Raw genomic sequence first — 12,973 nt, 5'->3', positions numbered from 1 at the left:
CATATGCCTTTACTAAAAAAAAGGGTAAGTTTGACTATATGAAAATAGGTGATGTTATTTCATGCATGTTAATGATGATTCATTGGTTTAATGCTTGGAATTTGGTTGTTATATATGTGCAAGTGTGGTTGTAGGTTAATGGAAAATTTTGGGTAAGAAATAAAGCTAGGAAAAAGCTTTATTTTGTCCACACGGGTAGGCACACGGGTGTGTGTCTTGATTGTGTGTGACACACGGCCTAGCACATGGGCATGTGGTTTAGCCGTGTGTTCCCTACATCTTAAAATTGAGAAACAGAATGCTCAAAATTGGGCACACAGGTAGAGACATGGGCGTGTGTCTCAGGCATGTGTGTTACACGACCTAAAACACGGGCGTGTGTCTTGGCCATGTGAAACCTGCACCTAACTTGTGAAAATTAAATTGACAACACGACCTAGCACACGGGCGTGTGGCAGGCCGTGTGGCACAAGTCAGAGAGTTACATGGGTAAGGACACAAGTTGGGACACAGCCGTGTGCCTCACATCTAATGCCCACACAGCCTGAGACATGGGCATGTCACTTGGCCATTTGAGTCACACAGCCTACTCACATGGGCGTGTGACCCCTGTATATAAGAAAAAATTTGAAATTTTGCAAAAAAAATTTCGAGCTCTCAACTTAGTCCCAACTTGATTTAAATGTTTAATTTGGGCCTCGAGAGTCCATTCAAAGGATGATATGATTAGTTTCGGATATGAATAATAAATGAAATGAGTTATCTGTAATTGTTTTGCAAACTCTGGTAATGCTCCATAACCCTGTTCCGGCGACAGATACTGGTTAGGGGTGTTACAAACCTGATGAAGACATGTTGTTTTTTAGAGTAGAAAAGAAAAATGTCCTCTAAGAAGTTGGCTCTCTATACCAATTGTAGGATTTGAGAAAAAAATCAAGAAATCATAGCAGAGTCTCCTACTTGAAGCTACAATGCCTTGCTAAACAAACAAAGAAATCGTGTTTAAATTGTAACAAGAACAGATTGCTCAATAAGAACCAAAACAAGAAGAGAAATTTTCTGAAAGATTCAACATTGCATTACTAAAAATTGTCTCATTACATATATCAAGTAATCCGCTTGATTGAAAATTAAAAAGCTACCTAAACACACCTAACATCACTAACAAAGTCTTGAAAGTTATAAAACATTGCTTGCACACTTGGTTAAGTTGATTTATCACATCCATCCACACCAAATTACAAAAAATACATTACATACTTAGTTAAAATGTAACTAAGTAGCAAAACATCAAATAATCAACAAAACAACAACATGTTCTTCAGCTGCAACCTGCATGGCTCGAGCAAAATGGCCTGCATGAAAACAATCTTTTAACAGATTTAGAAATGGAGCTATCAGGCGTAAACAAGATTTAGAACTATAGACTAGTATAATAAAAAAGGCCTTTCGACTATTATAATACTTAGGCTTCGTTTGGATGGGCGATTGACTGCGGTGCGGTGCGTTTAACTTACTTTTTGTCTGTAGCACCCCAAACCCGGCCCAGAAGTTTTGGCAGGATCCGGCATGCCACATCAAAAACGTTAAAAAAAATTTCCATTCTAAGTCCAGAAAATCGTACTTGATGTTCAAAAGATTAATTCATTAAGGATTAAAGTGAATGGAAGCTGTGCACCAGGTAGGAAACCGGAAAAGAGGTGGTGAGTCCATCGGATCGCTTATACCAAGCTCCTTCGGATCCAATCCTAGACATGCATACCGCCATTGCCACACCTTAACGTCATGGATATTTCTAGGAAACCGATTTGATTAAGTCATTTTAGGAAAAGTGATTAATTTTGGAAAATACTTTCATTGCGGAAGCTTTGCTTGTTGTCGTGTTATTTTAAAATCAACTGTTGTTTTTGAAAACGCGCCCTAAAGCTATCCAATTTCAACAGTTAAAATAAGTATTACCTATCTTAGTAATACATATTAAAACCATCAAAATAAATAAGCAGCCTTATTACATTTAAAAGCCCAAAACCTCAAACGTAATTAAAAGGATGTCCAGTTCACCAGAAGAAAATCAAACTTTCAGAACGGGTGGCCACTCCGAATTCCCTCACAGCTCCAAGCCCACTATGGTTGGGGATTTCCTGCGTGGATGAAAATAAAAGGGGTGAGTTTGGGGAAACTCAGTGTGTAAGGAAAACCCATTCAAAGCCCAAGTCAGCTCAAGCCCATTGGGCCTAAGCCCATTCAGTAATAGTGGTATGGCCGAGCCCTTTTAGATTACAATAAACGGGCCTTAGCCCTTATTCAGATAACAGTATGGCCCATAGGCCCATTTCAAAATACATGCAACATCAGTAAACATATGCAAGCCCATTTGGGGAGACTACTCAACCCACCAACCACTACACTCCACCCGTACCAGCCATACACTCCATGTGGGGAATAGCTCAACCCACCCAATTTCAACATCCACGATTGCTTGTACTTTGTCGCTCGATTATCAAAGAATTGAGGCAAAGCCTCCAAGACGTGGACAAGCCACTTTTAGTACTTCCTCCGTCAATATCCCAATCCCATGCATCGATAATAACAACATGGCATGCAATAAATAACAACAATCAAACATGCATTTAGGTCAATTTAACCCTAGGGGTATTTGGTAATTTATCTCTTAGGGGTAAAGCGTAAATTTTCCACTTTTAAAGGTATTTCAGTAATTTATCTATTTTAGGGTTTTTCATGCATATTCCTACCTTTTACGTACTAATGTAATTACGCATCGAGGGTTCTTACCGAATTGGGCCGTTATTCATCATTCCAATTTTGGCCCATTAAGCCCAAAAATATCGAGGGCACAGAAATGATGAACTTTGCAGTCCAAATTTTGCAGCTTACCAAAAACATTAATCGATTTACCTCATGAGCATTCACACACTCGCAAATCTACAAAATACCGGTTTTCGGCATTTCAGCTTTTCGACTTTTGCCGATCTAGACTAAGAAAGAGGGTGTTAGTTACACACCTGTTTGCAACGATATGCTGACGAGATCCACACACGAACCGCCTACAATTGGATTACTAACACGTTAATCTAACTATTCAAATACAAACTACGTATTAACCCCTTACGATATTCGGCCAACCACACCTACAGATCATAGTAAGCTTATAAAAAATCAATAAGCAACTCATTAACAAATTTTTGTCAATGTTTACCACATAATCATAATTCCATTGCAAGCTGTCTTCCTGAGCAACAGTCACTAAATCATTTATAATTGGAGCTACGAAACTCCAAATCAAGTGCCGTTAATTTTCCATGAAAATAGACTCACATATCTTCTATCCATAAAATTTTCAGAATTTTTGGTTTGGCCAATCAATACCAGATTTTTCTTAAAGTTTCCCATGTTTCACTGTTTGACTAATTTGACCACTCTTCATTACGAATCAAATTTCTCATTGTACAGAATTCAAAATATGTTCTTGTTTATTTCATTATAAACTAGACTCAATAAGCTTTAATTACATAATTTATTCAGCTTCTAATTCATCTCCCACAATTTATGGTGATTTTCCAAAGTCACGTTACTGCTGCTGTCCCAAGCAGATTTATTACCAAATCACTCTTTCACACATACCTTACATGCATGTTATTTAAACATGTATATCACCAATCAATCATCACATATCTATGATTTTACTTAAGTATAATCTCCATTTCATCATTTTAAAGCACAACATGTTAGTCGATTTTTCCCTTTAGCATCTAAGGCACATGCATGCTCATTTGTTTGGCTCAACTTCACCTATCTTCCATTTTTCATCAAAAGAACATGAAACAACAACCATTTCCTTCATTTTAATTCATGACTAAATGGTCACAACACAACTAAAAATCAAAATATACTTCAAGAGTTAAGGTAGAATCAAGAAGAACTCATGAACCTCAAAATAGAAGCAAGGTACCAAGAACTTACCTTCAATTTTCCTCCTCCTAATGACTGAATACTCAAGAGCTTTCTCCTCTCGTTTCTCTTCTCTAACTTTCAGCTATGATGAACAAAGATGGACAAAACTTTGTTCTTTTCACCCATTTTTCTTTTAATAAAACTTCATATTTCATCCATTTAATTCTTTAATACAAAATACATGAAATTCCCATCATGGAACATTTACCTAACCCATTATCATGAAACATTTACCTAACCCATTATCATCGAACATTTACCTAACCCATTATCAATTTGTACCATAAATTATAGATATCAAGTGCACATTTTGTCTACAACAACATGATGGCTGGTCACTTCATGTAAAATGGGAGATTTGTCATGCAAATCCTCCTATTTTGCACTCCTATTTATTTGGCCACTTCAATTTAGCCTATAGCATTTTCAAACATTTTCACATAGGTCCTATTTCATAATTTCACTCCCTTTTTCTTATGGAACAAAAATTAACTAAAATTACCGGGTTCTATCTTAAGCTCGGGCCTTCTAGAGGCCCACTAACATAATTAAACCTATGCCAATATTCACAGAATTCCCGAAAATTGGGGCGTTACATTGTCTCACACTACAGTATCACTACAGTATCTAATCTCACCGCCACCGCTGTTTTTACACTAACTACAGCTAAACACACCGTCCATCCAAACTCACCCTTAGTTAAATAACTTCCTACATTTTAATATTAAAGTAAAAGTAAAAGTAAAAGTTTTAATCTAATTTGCATGCTGATATGAATTTCCTAATTAAATAAAAATAAAATCATATTTTAAAAATTTGTTTTGAAAGTGCTTATATACACAACAAATTTAATTACTCTTTTAAAAATTTTAATTATTCTTTTAAATTTAGGTTAATGTTAAATTGTATAAATTTTCTATTGCCTCACCCAATAAATTAAGATAAAGAATCTAAATTCAAAATAATTTTATTTTAATATTAAAATTAAGAGTTTTAGAGGTAAAATTAATAAGAGCTTATTTAACTTTAAAAGATAAAAGATTTTTTAAATAAAGTGTAACAATTTAAGGGATTTTAGAATATTAACCATGAGCATATCACTCCGAGTGGAAAATCAAAGTCACCCACAATGTTTTTAAAATCAGACACAAATTGAATCGGTCTAATTCAAGGAAATTAGTATTGTATTGATGGGTGTATCGTTTTTTATTAAAACTGATATTAGTTTGTTATGACGTATCATTCCGATTTATAATAAAAATAAAAAGTTTTAATACATATTTATTTTAATATTTAAAATATTAAATGAATGATATTAAATAAATTTTAAATATAAAATATTTATCAATTATATAAAATACTCACCAATCAACTCTAACTTAAAAATATATCGTTCAAAAATCCAAAATTAATAAAGAAAAAATCTCAAGTATTAAAGCTGGAGGGTAAAATTTTAGAGATTCAGATATTCAGCTTCCTTCCTTATTTTGGTAAAAGAAAGTAAAGGTGTGGAAAATTATTTTGACTCCCAAGAGAGTTTATTTTTTCATTATATTTTAGTTTTATATTTCAAATTTTAAAGTTTATCCAATTAAGGGCAGGCTTCTTTCTTTTTTAGTTGTAACTGTTGATTTTTCAAATTTTTAAATAAAGTAAATTATAAATAGTTAATTTTAATATTATTTGAAGTATAGATCGATACACTATTTTTCACTCAATGTAATTAATATTGATCGAAACGAATCAATACGATTGATACGGATCAAAATTTTTACTGGTAAAAAAATAATCATTTGATGCGCAATGGCCGGGATGGATACAAAACCGACCTCCATTGTCTAATCTCCAATCTTCGGTTAAATGAAGTTTGGAAAGAAATATTTTTTACTTATCATAAATGTCGTAGAGTCTATTTTGACCTTTTCTATTATAATAATAAATGCATTTTATTGGAATTCACTAAAGGTGATTATGAGTAAAGGTAGGCGATTTCAGTATGATATTAATATATTTTATATTATTTAAGTTTGGGTTAATCTGGAATATAAGTTTAAAAATATGTTTAAATTCACTCATATTTATAAATGACTTGGTAAGTTATTTTTAGGCCTACCCATATTATTTTTAAATAATTTTAATTTAATATTTAATAATTTATATTTTCATTTTTAAAAATTGTATATATAGCCATCTTAATATTTCTTTAATTTTACATTATAATATTATATATTAATTAAAGTTTATGTTTTATAAATTACATAATATATAAAAATAACATAATATAATATAATATAATATACATAAACACTAAAATAGGCTTAGCTTGGACCTTGATGTTCAAGCCCAAGTCCAACCCATACTTTAAACGGGTTTAATTTTTTATCCAAGCTCATTTTTCGTTCTTAATTTTTTTCTCAACCCTCCTCCCAAATTTTCAGTGAACCTTTAAGCTTGGATGGGTAGTTCGCCCCATGAACAAGTCTAGAATTCACCAATGGTTCCATTATAATGAATTAATTTTATTGGAATTCATATATCCTAACTAGTTTTTTTTACCAATATACAAATTAATATATATAAACTTCTTTGTTGAAAAATATGGAAAGGTTGATTGAGTGTCTGAGGAGTGCCCATTCCTTGGACCACTACATTAGGTTAAAGCAATTTTCATATTTGTAATGTTGAAAATTTATTGAATCGTGTTTATGGTTTGTTCTGACTATGTAGATGATATCTAGTACATCAATAAAGATTATATTATTTGGGGAAACATATTTCGAGGATCAAATTGGGTCGGATAACCCCTATCCGATACCTTGGATCATGGATATTGGATTAGATTGAAACGTCGTATTCTTAGCTACCAAAGAGTTCATATTTACTTTGTTCATTATTATATTATATCTAGCTTATTTCATTGTTGTTTAATAGGGATTGATATAGACCTTCTTATGTTAGCAAGTCTCGAAATATTCTATATAATTGAGAGACCCATTTAGGTTATCGTACTAAAAGATTGAGCATATAATCTTTTCAAGTGAGTAACTATATTTTGTAAGTCTATTTTTATAGCAAAACCTTTTGTGTTGTGGTTTTACTTGCAAAATTCAGAGGGGTAAATTTAATGGTAAGAGTTTCATTTTTCAAGGTATAATGGTGAGGAAATTGTCATGAGTGAGTGATAGATTAATATAACTTTTTGTAAGTGTTGAATATTGGGAAAATTCGATTAAGAAAATGATTTTTAGTTATAGCGGAAGTTTAAATTTTTGAAAACCAAATCGGTTTGTTATCTTTATAGTAATAATTTTTTTCTCGAAAAGTACTTGTGCTTTGAGAGAAATATATTTAAATCATTATCGACTTTCAATTGAACGACCTTTTCCATTATCCTCATATCCTAAATTGCGCCGATTGTGGGCACGAGCAACACAAACCAAACACAGATCAAGAAACGATTTAATTACTTTCAATAGGAAAGTAATTCTCTTAATAGAAAATGGTAGAAATTGTAATTTCCAAAAAATAGAAGTTATTCTTAGAAAATAAATTCCCATTACTTTTTGGCAAAATAACAATATATGAAACCTATGTGTAAATAACCCTACCAATGTCATCTATTTATAGGGACAGATAGGAGAATTTTGGTTGAATAAGAATAACAAGTAATATTTATTTAATAGAAAACACTCCCTTAGTCTAACTAAGAGAGTGATGGGTGGCACTCCCTAATAAACATTACTAGGGTTGTCGCCCCTCACTAATCATTGAGGAGGATTAGGCCTATCACATATTGTGTCCAATTATATATGCTTATTGGATTTTTACCCAATACTTTATAATTTAATTCAACCCAATATTTATTTTCTATTTCCCAAAATAAATATTAATTAATTAATCAAATTACCTAAATTAATTTCTCAATTAAATAATTTTCTTAACCTAATTCTAATTCGTTAAAGTCATAACAACTTTATCATAAAAAATTCTATGATGAAGTATGTTAATTTTCTTATTCAATGGATTCATAATGACCAACTAATTTAATTCCAAATTTGAACTTCAATTATTTAATTATAATTAAATAATAATTCAAAAACCTTAAATTAATTCTCAAGTCATTTCTATAATTAGTGAGAAAATATATTCATTTGTGAATGTGACCCATTTCTCTAACTTCATCATTTTCATTCATTTATGTTTATTTGGTTCTATATGCAATTCATTTATGGTTTCAACAAGCTAGTAGAAAGATCGATTGCACATATATACTTAGGGCACAAATAATTTATAATTAAGTTCTAGCTTTTTCTCTATTAATTATAAACTTAATTAGTCACGAAGGCATTCCACTATATATCGTGATTGAGCTCTCCCTAATTGTATACCATTACAAAAGCTATTTAATAAGTGCTCGTCCAATGACCTTATCATAAGTGTGTTACCTTCATATTATATCCTTAATCTCTTTGGGATAAATCTATTCTCCTAATATGATCTTATTTTATCACATGGTAACCATTATATCTTCCTTTATATAAAGTCAAATACTACCAAAGAGTAATCAAGTCATTTATCACAAAGACAAACGATCTATAATCATGTTTACTTTTGATCTGTCATGTAATGTCGATGACAGAATATCATTTACCCATTAGCTGGGCTATGAATTCCACTATTGTGAATGATGCTACATACTATAGAAGTCGTATACCCAACGCACCATCTTTCGATTCCTTATCTATTTAAACTTAAGCTTTTACTTACATCAAAGTATATGAGTCACACATAAATAGCCCAACATTCACCCAAGATTAAAGTATGTCACACTATGAACGTCATAAATGAATAAATCCATAAACAAATCAATGATTTATTCTACTTAGGACCTAACCAATGTACTATCAGCCCAATAAGTAACATTTATGTTTTTATCTTCTAGGAGTCATCTGCTTCGATGCTCAAGACAAAGTATCTCCCCAATTGGACTTGATAGATGACATATTAGCCTTTCAATCGGTTTTCTCATTTCTGATTAAAGAAATGACATATTTAAGTTCGTCTACTAGTATAAGCTATCTTTTTATATTACGATCTAACCATGTAATATCACTTAGTATTAGTTAAATGTTAGATAACTATTAAGTCAATTCATTTTGCTTTGTATGCAAAAACCATTGAGGACAATATACAAGGATATTTTTATTAAAAATATTTTTTCGAAAAATAGAAGAATACAAAATGAATATACTACACTTAGGGCACTAGATCCAATATTGAAGATATTGAATATTTCTCACTGAGTTAGGCTTTGTAGATACAGGGAAACTAAACCACGTAAACAAACCTTGTGTGCCCTATTTTTTCTTGTTTCACACAGTGCTTGAAGTAGTGTCCACCCCCTTAACCACTCATTCTTAGCACATAGCTAATATCTCATCAATTGTTTTAAAGTTTTAATTGGTATCAAAGCTTACCACTTAAAGTAGCCAGTGGAGATCCCTGGTGTTGCTAGATTCAAGCTATGTAAGGTTTATCAATTTCAAGGCCCCCTAGGCTAGAGGTTGGCAGTTATGCATACTAGAAAGCACTTATGAATGCATACATTAAGTCCATTGGTGAGAAGGTATGACGAGCTGTGGTGATTGGATAGGAGCCAACTAAAATGCATACTAAAAGTGCAAGGGTTGTTAAGCTAGAAGTTCAGCGGACCACTGAGGAAGAAAAATTGGCCAATGCAAACTCCAAAGCCTTGTATTCCATATTTTGTGGAGTCAACCTGTAGGAGTTTAAAAAGACTGCCAAATGCACTGTTGCTAAGATTGCCTGGGATTTCTTAGAAACTAATCATGAAAGAACATCTACTGTTAAGAAATCAAATATGCAAATGCTAACTTCAAGGTTTGAAAGCTTAAGGATGCAAGAATCATAAACTATTAAAGAGTTCTATGCAAAGTTGTGTGATTTTTCCAACTAGGATTTTGCTCTATTGTTAGTTTTACTATTGGAACAACCTTTTGAACATCGAAAGAAATGTTCTTTTAATGTCTCATCTTGTTACATTTTACTTCCTTCAAATTCAACTAAAACGTTCTAAGTGGACCAATTAACTCATCCATCTTGAGAGTGATAATATCTTGCATTTCTTCAATTGTTGTGACCGTAATTGCAAAGTGTTCTAACATGGACCTCAAAACTTTTCTCACTAGTCTATCTTTAGAAAAACATTCACCAAGATAAAGCCTTATTAGATATATCACATAATATAATAGCCCATTTTTAGTGGTGTCAGAAACAGTGGCTTCGGGACCACAATTTTGATGAGCGAGTAAGTATTTTAATGTTTATTTAATATTTACGAGTATTTATTAGGGTCATTTTAAAATTTGATTAAGAAATTTTAATGTTTAAATAGTTAATTAAGTGAAAAATACTAAATTGTAAAAGGTGCAAAACTTGGTTTCTATTAGTTAAAATTGCTAAATGACTATGGAAATGTAAACTAAAGGACTTAGATAGTAATAATACCATATCTTAAGTTAGTAGATGTTTATGGATTGGTTTTGTTGTAATTCTAATTATTTTAAAAGGTTAATTAGTAATTAAATAAATGGTAAATTAAATTAAAGGATGGTAAATGGTGTCATTATATATTTTCCATTCTTTTTGTTACCAATCAAAAATAAGAAACCATAGCCAAGAGGAAGCTTCAGCCAAGCTATCTAAAGGTGCATGTAAGTGATTTTGATCCCATTTTAAATGATTTTTTATGTTTTTGTTATCGTATTAGCCAAGGGTTTCTGTAGAGGGCAAAATTCGGCTAGGTCTATTGATAGTTGTAATTTCCGCACTTGGGGAAAAATTGTGCCATTTCTGACAATTCTTTTCTCTTCTTCTTTTCTCCTCTCTTCATCTATTTCTTCTTATTCTTCTTTTCCTTTATAGTGGAATCTTTCTATCATTCTACTCAACTCCACTTGCTTACCATTTGTTTCTAAGCCTTACAGCCAATTGCCATAAAAGCCGAAATCCCAAAAGCCTGTTTTTCTTCTGTGCCAATTTCTCCTAGCCAAACCCTCTGATTCTTCTCCATCTTTTTAGCCGATTCTCTCATCCTATGAACCCCAAAGTCCTGCCAAAAAAACCACTGCAAAACCCTCATATTTCATCTTTCTCTTCACTATTTTAAGAAGTCGAAAACCCCAGTCTTAGGGGTATAGCCGAATCTTTAGACCTTTAAAGATTTGTTTTCTGCTAACATTCGAGGGGTTAGATCTGTATCAGAATCAAATAGGAACTAAGAGGAATCATTGAATGAAGGAATCGGTGGTAAGTTTCTGAATCTATTCTTTATTTTGGGTTTTAAAAAAAGCCAAAACCCCTAAAGGCTTAGGGGGCTGTCGATTGGGCCCTATGGCTCTTAGGGTTGTGACAATTATTTTATTGTGATGATAGTATGATCCAGAGGCTACTGATGGCTTGGACAAGTGGAACGACTGGATCTAAATCTAGTCGCTAGATTCGGAAAAATGTAGGATCTCTAGTGCCTAAAGTGTTAATGGCCGACTTTTGGGTAAGGAGTTTTGTATACAAGTTGTTATGGATTTATAGTTAATGTATTGGTAACTGACTGTAGGCAACTGGTGTGCGTAACTCGTCAGTGTTTCGTCACAAACATGTGTGTAAACGACACTTACTCATAGACTAGATCGGCAAAAGCTGAAAAGTCGAAATACTGAAAAGTCGGTATTTTATGGACTTGCGAGCGTGTGAGCGCTCGTGAGATGGGTTGGTTGTAATCCTAGTAATCTAAAGTGATATGATTGCAGAGTGCACAATTTCGTGCACTTTGATATATTTGGGCTTAATGGGCCGAAAATGGGAGAATGGGCTAACGGGCTCAATTCAGTAAGGACTCTCGGTAAGTGTTTTTGTTGATGCGTTAATGGCTGTAATATGTATGTAAACCCTAAAATAGGCAAATTTACTAAAGTACCCTAAGTATGAAAATGACCATTATACCCTTAGGTGCAAAATGACCATTATACCCCTAGGGTTGATTTTGACTAAAATGCATGATACTCTGATTCTGTTTGTTGTATGCCATGACATGTATATCTGTTGCATGAGATATGGGTTATAATGATGGAGGAAGCGTTCTGGTGGCTCTGTCACAAATATCTGTTTCTGGTGGCTCTACCACAAATATCTGTTTTTTGTGGCTCTGCCACAAATATCTGTTTCTGGTGGCCCTGCCACAATTATCTGTATCTGGTGACACTGTCACAATATCTATTCTAGCAGCCATGCTGCATACTTGTGACGTATAGACGGATGGGTGGGTCGAGTAGTCTCCCCATATGGTGTAAGGCTGGCACGGGGGTGTATACGGATGGATATGGGTTAGGTTTTCTGCATACATGATATATCTGTTCTGTTTCTGTTATGGGCCTATGGGCTTCATTCTGAATTCTGTTTAGGGCTAAAGCCCAACTTAATCTATTTCTGTGGTTTGTACTGGTTTAGACTATTGTTGGATTATTTTACACACTGAGTTTCCCAAACTCATCCCTTATTTTCATCCATGCAGGTAATCCCCAACCATAGTGGGCTTAGAGCTGTGAGGGATTCGGAGTGGCCACACGTACTGCAAACTTGATTTTCTTCTTATAATTTAATTAGTTTTTATTTACTTTAATTGTTTTGGGTTTTAAGTTGTAATAAGGCCGCTTTAATTATTTTAAATGGTTTTAATATGTTTTATTAGAATATGTATGATATTATTTCAATCGCTGAAACTGATTAGTTTTAGGGCTCATTTTCAAAAACAGTAATTGATTTTAAAATATCATGACAACAAAGCAAAACTTCCACAACGAAAACGTTTTTCCAAAATTAATCACTTTTCCTTAAACTAGACTTAATTGAATCGGTTTCCTAATAACATACACTAAGTTAAGGTGTGGCAATAGTGGTGTGCATGTTTAGGATTGGATCTAAA

The 12,973-nt window shown here is 32.9% G+C and overlaps 1 long non-coding RNA gene across 1 annotated transcript; it reads right to left on the bottom strand.

Annotated features, from left to right (window-relative positions):
• Positions 1-2,005: 2,005 nt before the first annotated feature.
• Positions 2,006-3,087, bottom strand: LOC128296301 (uncharacterized). Its single transcript, XR_008286864.1, has 2 exons — positions 3,024-3,087; positions 2,006-2,141 (listed from the first exon to the last, which is right to left on the bottom strand). It is a non-coding gene; the product is annotated as an uncharacterized LOC128296301 (long non-coding RNA).
• Between the last annotated feature and the right edge of the window lie 9,886 nt (positions 3,088-12,973).

Source organism: Gossypium arboreum, chromosome 8 (genome assembly GCF_025698485.1).
Source record: "Gossypium arboreum isolate Shixiya-1 chromosome 8, ASM2569848v2, whole genome shotgun sequence".
NCBI lineage: Eukaryota > Viridiplantae > Streptophyta > Magnoliopsida > Malvales > Malvaceae > Gossypium > Gossypium arboreum.
This window is presented reverse-complemented; position numbering and strand designations above follow the sequence as displayed.